This window comes from Salvia hispanica, chromosome 3, assembly GCF_029641045.1.
Source record: "Salvia hispanica isolate PSC_SH4W2 chromosome 3, Shi_PSC_v1, whole genome shotgun sequence".
In the NCBI taxonomy this organism is placed as follows: domain Eukaryota; kingdom Viridiplantae; phylum Streptophyta; class Magnoliopsida; order Lamiales; family Lamiaceae; genus Salvia; species Salvia hispanica.
This window is the reverse complement of record NC_142694.1, coordinates 49,825,429-49,837,119: the sequence shown is the minus strand read 5'-3', so window position 1 is coordinate 49,837,119 and position 11,691 is coordinate 49,825,429.

The window sequence follows — 11,691 nt, the reverse complement described above, 5'->3', positions numbered from 1 at the left end:
TAAGTGTTTATCTACCTATGATTCTTCAATTCCAAAAGTATGTTCAATACTGTTGAAGTAAAATTGTAACACTCTCCTTGTGGCTATTGGATTAATCAAAAGAGTTTATGTAATTAGATCCCTTTAAAGTAATAGGAGCAATGTTCTTTCATGTGTGATTTAATTATTTTCGTGTTTAGTCTATAATTTGCATTCGATTTTAGCTTTGTAAAATTATATACTACTACTATATATCATCATCAAAATTACCATTTTTAGCTCAATTGAACAACCTTTACATTCAACACCCCAAGTACTAAAATCAGGGTTGTAGACTTGCAGTAGTTCTAAGTTTAAGGATTACACATCTAACTTGATTGCTTTTTACACATTGAAAATTATAAATTTTTTATTTTAACGAGCACCATGCACTCGCCATTTCCCCTTTTAATTGCAAACTTGGGAGGAAATTTCCCCACCAAAATACTCCACGAGCTTAAATGGCGAGCACTATTAATGATGTTTGTCAATTCCCTTTCAATTTCATTGCTTTGGCAGGATTTTTCTCAATAAAAAGTTTTGCCAGAACCCATGTACTCGCAAGAACTAGATTGTGCTCTACTTTTTTTCCTAAACAATAGTACTCCCTCCGTCCCAAGGAAGAGATGACCCCTTCCTTGGGCGGCACGGGATTTTATGCAGTTAATTTTTGTGTGTTAAGAGGAGAGAGTCCAGTAAGAGAGATGAAATAAAGTAGAGATAAAGGTGCTTCCATTTTAAGTAATGGGTCATCTTAGTTGGGACAAACCAAAAAGGAAAGTGGGTCATCTTCAATGGGACGGAGGGAGTACTAATTTTTTGCGAGCACCACAGTGCTAGTAAATGTAACGGGCACCAACAATGCTAGTAAGTCAATGGCGCCAAGGCTTGGCTCTATTTTATGTAGACCTATTTCTATCGAGTAGATACATTACAAGATATTATTCCTGAGAGCATCCGCATCGGCATCTCGATGCGGATGCTCCGTCTCGTCGCGTAGCCGGGGGATGTCTCGCCACGCGCCAGCGCCACGTGGCGAGCTTTGGCGCGCAGCGCGACGCCCACTCGCCGGCACGCGAGTGGGCGTCGTCATGCTGACGCGATAAATATTTCTTTTTAAAAAAAAATTTAAAAAAATTTAAAAAATTTTAACTGTAATTTTTTTTTTGTTTTGTTTTTTTTATTCTATAAATACTCCTATAACCTCTTTCATTTTACATGCAAACACACTATCTCTCATCTTTTTTTTCTTCTCATCACTATCATATCATCTCTCTTTCCTCTCCAATTCTTCTCCCAAATTTAATATTTCAATGAAATATTAATTGAATTTGTTGGAAATAAAAATAAAAAATGAAATTGAATGAATAGTTAAGGGATGAGATGGTTAAGAGATGGATAGATGCAGGTGTTGTCTCTTAGTTAAGAGATGGGGTAAAAAGTGCAGTGGGGCCCATGAATAGTGAAGGGATGAGACAGTTAAGAGACGGTATTGAGACATGAATGCGGATGGCATGAGAGGCTCACTATATTTAATGCATATGATCATGATGTATTAGATAACAAAAGTAAAATTAGGTTGACAATTTTTGATTTGACAAGATAATACGACACGAATCCGCGCGAAGTTAACCCGACACGAACACGCACGTTTAGGATTTGGGTCCTTATAGGGTCGACCCAATAAAAATCTAAAAATTTTGGGTTGAGTTGGGTTGGGTTATCTGTTAAGAACAAAAATAATTGTTTTGTTTTTTTATTAATTAAAATAATATATTAAAATTTAATATTAATTATTTTTATTAATTTAAAAAATATTATTCTTTACTTTTATTAGTAAAAATATGATTAATACTATTATTAATTATTTTTCATAATAAAAAAAATATTACTACATACTTAAATTTTATTAAAAATAATTATTTTAATTATTTTAACTTTATTATTTAGATTTAATTTTAATATACTTTAATTTTATTATTTGGATTAAAAATTATTTTAATTTTTTAATATTTTATTTTACCATGTAATATCAAATTTAATTATATAATATAATGTTTCGGTCGTTATCGTGTAGCGTCAAGCTATATTGTATAGTAACTTATTATTATTAAAAGAGGACCGATATTTTTTTGATAACACGAAATTTGCACGAATTCGACGCGAACCTGTTGGGTTGCAACCACCGAGAACACAATGATTTCTGGTTGGGTTGGGTCGACCCGGTAGCAACTCAGTCCGCACGATTTGTCAGCCCTAAATAAAATCATAGATTTTAATTGAGAATGAAATTAAAGAAATAAAAGGATTTGATCATATATCATGCTGGGAAGGCATTTGCCTGGATGAGAGACGAAAGAAACACACGACATCGGTGTTGAGATTGGGAATTTCTTTATGTTTTTTAGTTTTAGTTTTTGGATTTAATGGAGGTGATTTGTTGTCCATGTAGATATTTGAGACTGGTATCATATTTATATATATTTAACAAAAAGAGTCGAATATCATTAAAATGAAAATTTCATAATTGTTGGTCCCATATATTTAATGTTGTTTTCTATAAAATGAAAATTGGAGATCAGCTAGGAGCTAGGCATATGCAGACCTATTTGTGTCCATTAATAATGAGCGACTCACGTTTTCATAAATACTATTAAAAAAAGTGTTTATTGACAAACGAGTAGGCCCAAAAAATAATTAAACCTGATTTTAAATATATTACTCCGTTGTGTGTCTCTCTCAATCTATCCATCCTTCCTAAATATATATGGTATCACAGATGGCACCACTATTCACCTTTCCCCCAGATGGCTCTCCTCTTCCTCGCCCTCCTTCCCCTCTCCCTCTTCCCCCGGCCGACCTCTCCCCCTCTCCCTCCGCCAAATATGTCAGAGTTTTTTTTTTGTTGCACTTTGATTTCTCTCTTGTATCGACATTACTATTACTAGTTGTATTTCAGTTCAACTTGTTTTGCCGAATGTTTCTTCTACTAAAAGTTCTCACCTCAAACCTAACTATATTGTCATTTACAACAACTCATGCTTTCTTTCCTCATCATTCTCCTAACTATCCTAACTATTATGGAGAAACTTAATTAAATGATCCTTAAAATGAGGGGTGAATCCCAAGACAACCTTTGCTACCTGTTATTGGCACAAGGTGAAAGGTCCAAGGACTTAAAGCCCATGCTGTAATTAAAAATTATTATTTGGATTTAAAAATTATTTAAATTAATTATTTTAATTTTATAATATTTTATTTTACCATGTAATATCAAATTTAATTATATAATATCACGTTTCGGTCGTTATCGTGTAGCGTCAAGCTATATTGTATAGTAACTTACTATCATTAAAAGAGGACCGATATTTTTTTGGATAACACGAAATCCGCACGAATCCGACACGAATCTGTTGGGTTGCGACCCAATAAGAACACGATGATTTCAGGTTGGGTTGAGTTTGACCTTATTGGGTTGGGTCGACCCGGTAGCGACCAAGTCCGCACGATTTGCCAGCCCTAAATAAAATCATGAATTTTAGTTGAGAATGCAATTAAAGAAATAAAAAGATTTGATCATATATCATGCTGGGAAGGCATTTGTCTAGATGAGAGAAAAAAGAAACACACGACATCGGAATTTCTTTATGTTTTTTTAATTTTAGTTTTTAATGTAATGTTGGTGATTTGTTGGTCTAGGTAGATATTTGGGACTGGTATCATATTTATATTTAGGAGTATTTAACAAAAAAAAGTCGAATATCATTAAAATGAAAATTTCATAATTATTGGTAGGCTTGTCAAATTGGGTACTCGCAGTTACCCGATCCCGAAATTCCCAAAATCCAATACCCGATACCCGACCCGAATTTGATTTCGGGTACCCGGATACCCGACTCGGGTATCCAGTCCCGAAAAATCGGGTATCCGGTCCCAATTATAATTTTGATTTTGATTTTTTGAAAATTAACTACAAACTTTTAGAATTTATTTAATATTATTTAATTCAAATTTAATACAAAGTTGAAGTACTAATATTCCAAGTAAAAATAACTACAAACTTTTAAAAATACAAAATTTTTATAGTAGCTCGAATTTAAGAGAAAATAACTACAAACTTTTAGGAATACAAAATTCTTGTACTTGTTCGAATTTAAAAGAAAATAACTACACACTTTGAAAAATACAAAATTCATAAGTTATACTCCTTTATAAATATCACAATTCAATAATTCTTAAGAATCAAGATCTAACAATAATATCATCAAAAAATTCAAAATTATAAATATCACAAGTCAATGATATTAAAATGTAATTAAAAAATTAAATTACATATCTTATATGCTAACTATTAAGTATTAATTAAATTGTAGTTAAGAAATTAAATAACATTTAATTATAATAAAAATATAATTTATTAATTTTAGAAAATAAATCGGATAAATCGGATAATTCGGGTATACCTGATCGGATATCGGGTAATACGATACCCGATAATCCAAAATTCTCACTACCCGATCCCGATCCGATACCTGAAAAATCGGATTTCGAGTATCCAATTATCCGACTTTTTTGGGTTTGGATATCGGGTATCCAATATCCGATATCCATTTTGACAGCCCTAATTGTTGGTCCCATATATTTAATGTTGTTTTCTATAAAATGAAAATTGGAGATCAGCTGGGCATCGCCATGCAAACCTATTTGTGTCCATTAATAATGAGCGCCTCACGTTTTCACAAATACTATTAAAAGAAGTGTTTATTCACAAACGAGTATGCTCGAATTATTATGTTGTTAATTAGTAAAATAAAATGTATCCCTAAAAAATAATTAAACCTGATTTTGAATATATTACTCCGTTGTGTGTCTCTCTCAATCTCTCCATCCTTCCTCTATATATGGTGTCACTTCCGGCACCACTATTCACCTTTCCCTATACCAGATGGCTCTCCACTTCCTCTTCCTCGCCCTCCTTCCCCTCTCCCTCTCCTATGCCCGATCCCCGCCAGCCTCCTTGTGCTGGGGATGCCACCCCCAGCCGACCTCTCCCCCTCTCTCGCCACCGCCCAACATGTCGACCCCCGCCGTCCTATAATTTATGGGTACTCCCTCTGTCCTATAAAAATAAGGACATTTTCCCTTATTAAAGTTATCTCATTTTCATTTATGGAAAGTTCTCTTATACTTATTACTCATATACATTAACTTATTTACAACTTATATTACTAGGACCCACCATTGAACACTAACAATAATGTGAGTCCCATTTTCCACTAACTTCATTTCAACTACCCTTCTCCCTATCTCTCTTACTTTATCAATTATGCATAATTCTCGTGCTGTTCCAAATGTCCTTTTTTTGGGATGGAGGGAGTATTTAATTCGCACTGCGTCTGTGGAATAATTATCTGAAATTTGCACGGTGATTATTGGAGTTGTGAAGGAAAAGATATTGAGCTCAGCCCATCTCATGTGTTTTCAATTATAAAATTATTAGGATCTAACCTTAAACCAGTGTTGTCGTGCGAATTTCAAGTCATCGTGCGAATTTTCGGTTTCTTTCACAAATGTTGTGCGAAATAAATACACATAAATTATTCAATTATTAGAGTTCAACCTTATATCTATGGATGTTAGAATGATTTCTTGACTTGATTTCCAAGCACCGTGCGGATTTCAAGTCATTCTAACAAATAATATCCTAACAATTACGAAAAGTAAATCAAATCCAAACAACTACTCAATAAATCCTAAAATAAGCTAAATAATTATACGGAGAGTATATTAGGTCACTTTTTGAATAAAGTAAATGTCTAGGTCCATATAATACTTTTATCGGGTTGAAAAAATTTCAACATTAACCTTCTAAATTTTCAACAAAAGTTTGGGCGTGGGGATCGTTCGCCCGCTTGTCCGCCCACCTGCAATGGTGGATGAGGACAAACGAACGTCCGGACAAGGGACCATTCCCTTGCCCGGATGAAAAACACACCATTGTGGATAATCTAATTGGGCCTCTTCTCTGACTATTATAAATTCAGTACATATCCTGGGAAGGCATTTGTCTGGATGAGAGACGAAACGAACACACGATGTCGTTGTACTACCACACATTGTTGAGATTGGGAATGTCTCTCTTTTTTTAATTTTAGTTTTTGGATATGAGTAGTGATTTAGAGACATAATGTCTCTATGCCATAATACCCCTATGTCTCTATGCCATAAGTATAATTCTTACTTTGACTAATTTACCCTAGGAGTGCTATTTAAAGATAGATTTGTAGCATTGAATACTACTCAATACTCATTATACATATTCACTTCTTTGAATATTGAACAAGATTTGTATTTATAAATTACCAAGATAGATTTTAAAAAATTAATCCGATTATAAGATCTGATATTAAAACAAAAGTTAGTACTCCCTCAGATATATAAGATCCGATTATAAGGTCTGATATAAATAGTAATAACTAGCATCATGTTTATATATTTAATCTAAGTATAGATAAAAGTGGTTTTTTTAGCTTATGAAAGCAAAAGTGCAAAACGTCTTCTTTTATTTAAAAGTTTTGTTTTGAACATTGTAATGTTAATTTTTAGTTTTGAGTTAGGAATACCAAATTCATATCTTAATTTTCAATAAACAAACATCAACTAATTTTAATTTTAAAGTTAGTTTCTTTTTGCAACTTTCTCCTAAAACACAATCGTTTAAATATTATTTCAAATTGTTTCCATTAAACTTCACAAACATAAGAATTAAAACTTTAGAAAGTAAGAATTCAAATTAAAATTAAAAAATTCTTAAAATTAAAACTGTAAACTCAATTTGCATTAATATATTATATATTCCATAATACAGTGAATAATTATAAAATCTTTTTAAATAGAGTATTATTAAACAGATGAGTCAAAAATCATGTTATTATTTTGTAATCGATGTTCAACATAATGTTCCAAAAATTCAGAAATGAAAGAAATCAAAAAATTTTCAAGTAAAAAAATCAAATTAAAATTATAAAATTCTTAAAATTAAACCTTAAACATATTTACTATTATCATGTAGTATCAAATTTTAATTTGTTAGATAACATAGTGAATTGAGCTAGGAACTCTAATATTTTACAAATAGATTAAAAAAATATTAATTATATAGCTTTAAAATGTTAAAAACGTGGTTCGACTATAACATTCCAAGAATTAAAAATTAAATAAATTAAATTTTTGTCTAAAATTCATAAATCAGCAGTATACCCCATCAGTATTCATAAACTACTCATCATATATCAAATTTTAATTTGTAGCATGTTATAGTGAATTGAGCTAAGAATTATAATATTTTACAAGAAACAAATAAAATAGTTGCAATATAGCTTTAAGATATAAAATACATGAATTATGAGCAATTGATTATTTTTTGGAACGAAGTTTAATATAACGTACTAAAATAAGAACTTAAAGAAATTAGAATTTTGGAAAGTGAAGAATTAGATTAAAAACTATGAAATCCTAAAACTCAAAACAGTAAATTAACAGTTTTTATTTACAATATAATACTAATATTTTAATATGTTGCATGTTATAATGAACTAAGATAGGAACTCTAATATCTTAGAAAGAAAAAGAGAACATATTAATTTTATAGTTTTAATGTATAAAATAGGTGAGTTTAAAATATATAATTAGTATTTTTTATAAGATTCGATGTAATGTTTCAAAGATCAAGAATTTAAATAATTAATATTAGAAAGTGAAGAATTAAAATATTAGAAACTGTTAATTAGAAGCATCAAATTTTAATTTATTGCATGATATACGGATTGAGTTAAAAGCTATTATAATATTCTAAAAATAAAAAGAGAAAGTATTAGATATATAGTCTTAAATAATAAATATATGAGTTGAGAATATGAGATTATTTTTATTAAAGTGACCATACCATTCCAAAATCTAAGAATTTATAGAAATTAATATTTTGAAAGGAAAATAATTTAAATTAAAACAAAATCAAACCGTAAACTCAATTAGTATTATTGCATATATAAAAATTTAACTTCTTCCATGCTATACCTAAATTGACCTAAGAACTTTGATATTTTAGAAAGAAAAATAAATTATTAACTTTATAGCTTTAGTATTAAACAAATTAGTTAAAAAATCTGTTTTTTATGAGGTTTGAGATCTAAATATTAATAGATAAAGTAGGAGAGGAAAAAAAATTGAGAATACATTTTTATAAATAAAAATAATATTGATATTAACCAAAATAAACTTGACCAAAAGAAAAAGTAGTACTCCATAAATTTTATATTTGTATAATAGTGAAATTATTAAACGTTTTCATACTATTGATTCTTACGCATTAGAAAATTTTTAGGTATTCAATATACTTTTTCTTATAAATTTATGAAAGATTTAATTATCATAAGATTCACCCAACTTTGCTTAAATATGCCGTCAACATATATTTTCCATGATTAAGGTATTCTAATTCATGACCTCATTTAATACTCATTATTAATGGTTTAGGGGCAACAAGGTATATATACAAAATGTAAAAATAATCAAAAACTAAATATATGGTGAAATTTACTATTATATCCCTATTATGGCATTATGGCTTGGAGACATTATGTCTTTAAAACATTTTCCTTTGGATATAATGGAATGGAGGTATTTTGTTGGTCCAGGTAGATATTTGACATTGGTATCATATATATAAAGTACTCCGTATATTTTACAAAAATAGTCAATCATCATTAAATCCATAATATCATTAGGATTGGATTGGTTTTTTAAGACAGATAACATATAAGGAATAATCTCATAGAAATTTCAAAAAGCAGTATTTCTTCTGTCTCAAAGTAATTGAGTCCTATTCTTTTTTGAGGTGTTTAAAGGTAGTTTAGTCATTTATTTTTTTAACAAAAATTTTATCATTTTTCATATTATTATCTCTTAATTTCTCTTACTTTATGCTTTATCTTAATTTAACTCACCCTACTTTAATCTCTAACATAAACGTCATGAGGATTTCTCTTTATTGTATTGTGAATAAATAGTGATTGACTAGGATTTTATTAAGAATTAAATAACTGTCACACCCTGGGCTTATATTTAGTAATCTTCTTTTTTCTATAAAATGAACGTTCCAAAAGAAAAATAGTTGTTCACATGTGCACCATCATAATAGAGAGCAGCTGGCCACGCTGACATATTTCTATCGAGTAGATAAGGATGTCAATCGGGTAAACTTAGTAAGTTTGGGTCAAATCCTATTCAGCTGCAGATTAATCGTGTGTGGGCTAATCGGGTTATGATTTTATCGGATTATAAATTTTCAACCCTAATCCTAAATGTTTGGATTTTGGGCTAGCACAACAGACTAATCAGCTATCGATAAAATTAACATGTAGTCAGTCCAATACGTAATGATGAAAATAATCAATTTTATAGGGTATAAATCATATAATTATAATTTTAAAATACACATCATTCGTCTTATTAGAAATGAAACATTTGCTTTTTGACACGAGTCTTGACGTGATTAATTGTAATAGTTCAGCAAAAGTGTTTAACGTCGTCCTCATTCAAAACATACATACACTACTCAGTATTTGATTATTTTCTTTGAGTTTCCAAACTTTTCATCTCTTTCAAATTTTAATTATAAAATATTCATGAAAGTGATGAATGTCACTATTTTAATTTCTGATTCATAATATGTTAGACATATAAAAAAATTACTTGGCGATATTTATTTGTAACTAGACAGTTGTGATCTCGGTAAAAGTAGCAAATTACAACAATTAAAGTACTTAAAATTAATTTGTACTACTAAGTCTTGATCTCGGTAGAAGTAGCAAATTACTTGTAGGAAGTTTTCAATTTATCTTGCAACCTCTTGTTTGGATATGCTCATTTATGGTCATTTATACATTGGATTTGTCACCTCTTTCTATTCTCTGCATTGGCCTATTTCACCAAATTTATGTCGGTTAAATTTATTTATTGTTTTCTCATTTTCAGTAATTATCTTCCATTTAGAAAAAACCAACCAACTTTCCTTTCTTCTATTCAATAGGAATGTCAATACAACTTACAGTCATGGACTAATTTAAATAGCCTACTAAATTTAAAAGGTTGGAGTTGAAAATTTTCAATATAATAGAACTGTGATAGAAACCTAGACTTTTACTTTACTAGTGTCATCATCCGTACAATGCACGGGCCAATTAATTTTCTCATACAATTTACACATTCTTAATAAATTATTAGAATAAGAAACGATATTAATACATAAAAATGTTCATTGTTTAGTGGAGAGAGTATAGTAAAAAAGAGGGAATAAAGTAGAGATAAAATGTATTTCCATTTCGTTTGATAAGTGGTGTGAGATATTGTCAAGATAGGGCCCGATAGAGATTTATATCCTAGTTATGGAACAAAATTGATTTTCCTTCCTCTTGTTTGATAAGCTAATTTAATAATTCTAATCAGCCACTTATGTTTGATAAAAAATATATTATAACAAGATAATAATAAATATTTACATATTTATCCTTCTAAAATAAATCTGTCTCCCTCACTTTTACTCGCCTCCTCTACCTTGCAGCGGCCAGCATCTACTTGTATAGTTGTATTAGATAAAGCAGGCTTCTTTCCAGGCGGATTTTGCCAGTGGCCTGAAATTGAAATCTACCTTGCAGACTGAAATTGAAATCTCTAGCATTGTTATTTGAAAGGTAAAGTAGGCTTCTTTCCAAGGTGGAGCCAAAATAGAAAAAAATTTCACATTCTTCATAAATCTAAAAGGGAGAAAACATATGTGCTCAAAATCAGTCACAACAAAAACACAACGGCTGGTAGCTTGAATTTAATGGAGATAATTACCATCAAAATCAACAAAATCACGAAAAAAATTGCAAAAATGTTCCCCCGATCGGAAAAACCCTCCGGCAGCGGCGAGTTGTAGCAGCTGGTGTGAAACTTCTAATGAAAGAAAGAATGAAAACCGGAAAAATACATATCTAATGAAACTTCCGTAATAGCTGGTGTGATTTGCTTGGAGAAGAGTTGGAGATGGAAGAAGGGTTTAAAAGGTATAATTTCCCATATCTGGATACACAATATTAGGCGGAATTGCTATCCCATAAAAGTTGTAAGTTACAAATCCTTACATTTCTAAGCCTATTTCAGGCGGGCCCAGACAGGCCATACCAAAAAACAAGGGCTGGTGTGGTGGACTAAACAAGTTATCAAACGGTGAGAAATACGAAGATATATATCTATTTCTAGGCATTACTAAGTTATCAAACGAGCCAATAATGTCTTATTTTGATTAGGACAAACTAAAAAGGAAAGTGGTCATCTTCCTTGGGACGAATGAAGTAGTATTTGCCTTTGCTGAACATAGTCTCTCCAACTACAATACTCTCTCCGTCCGCCATTAGGAGTCCCGGTTTATCATTTTAGTCCGTCCGCCATTAGGAGTCTCGGTTCACTTTTACTATAAATGGGAGGTACACCTCACTTCACTAACTCATTCCATTAACATTCGATTATAAAACTAATATATAAAAATAGGTCTCACGTTCCACTATTTTTCCTCACCCACTTTTTTTTATACTATTTCTTAAAATCCGTGCCAAAATAAAATGGGACTCA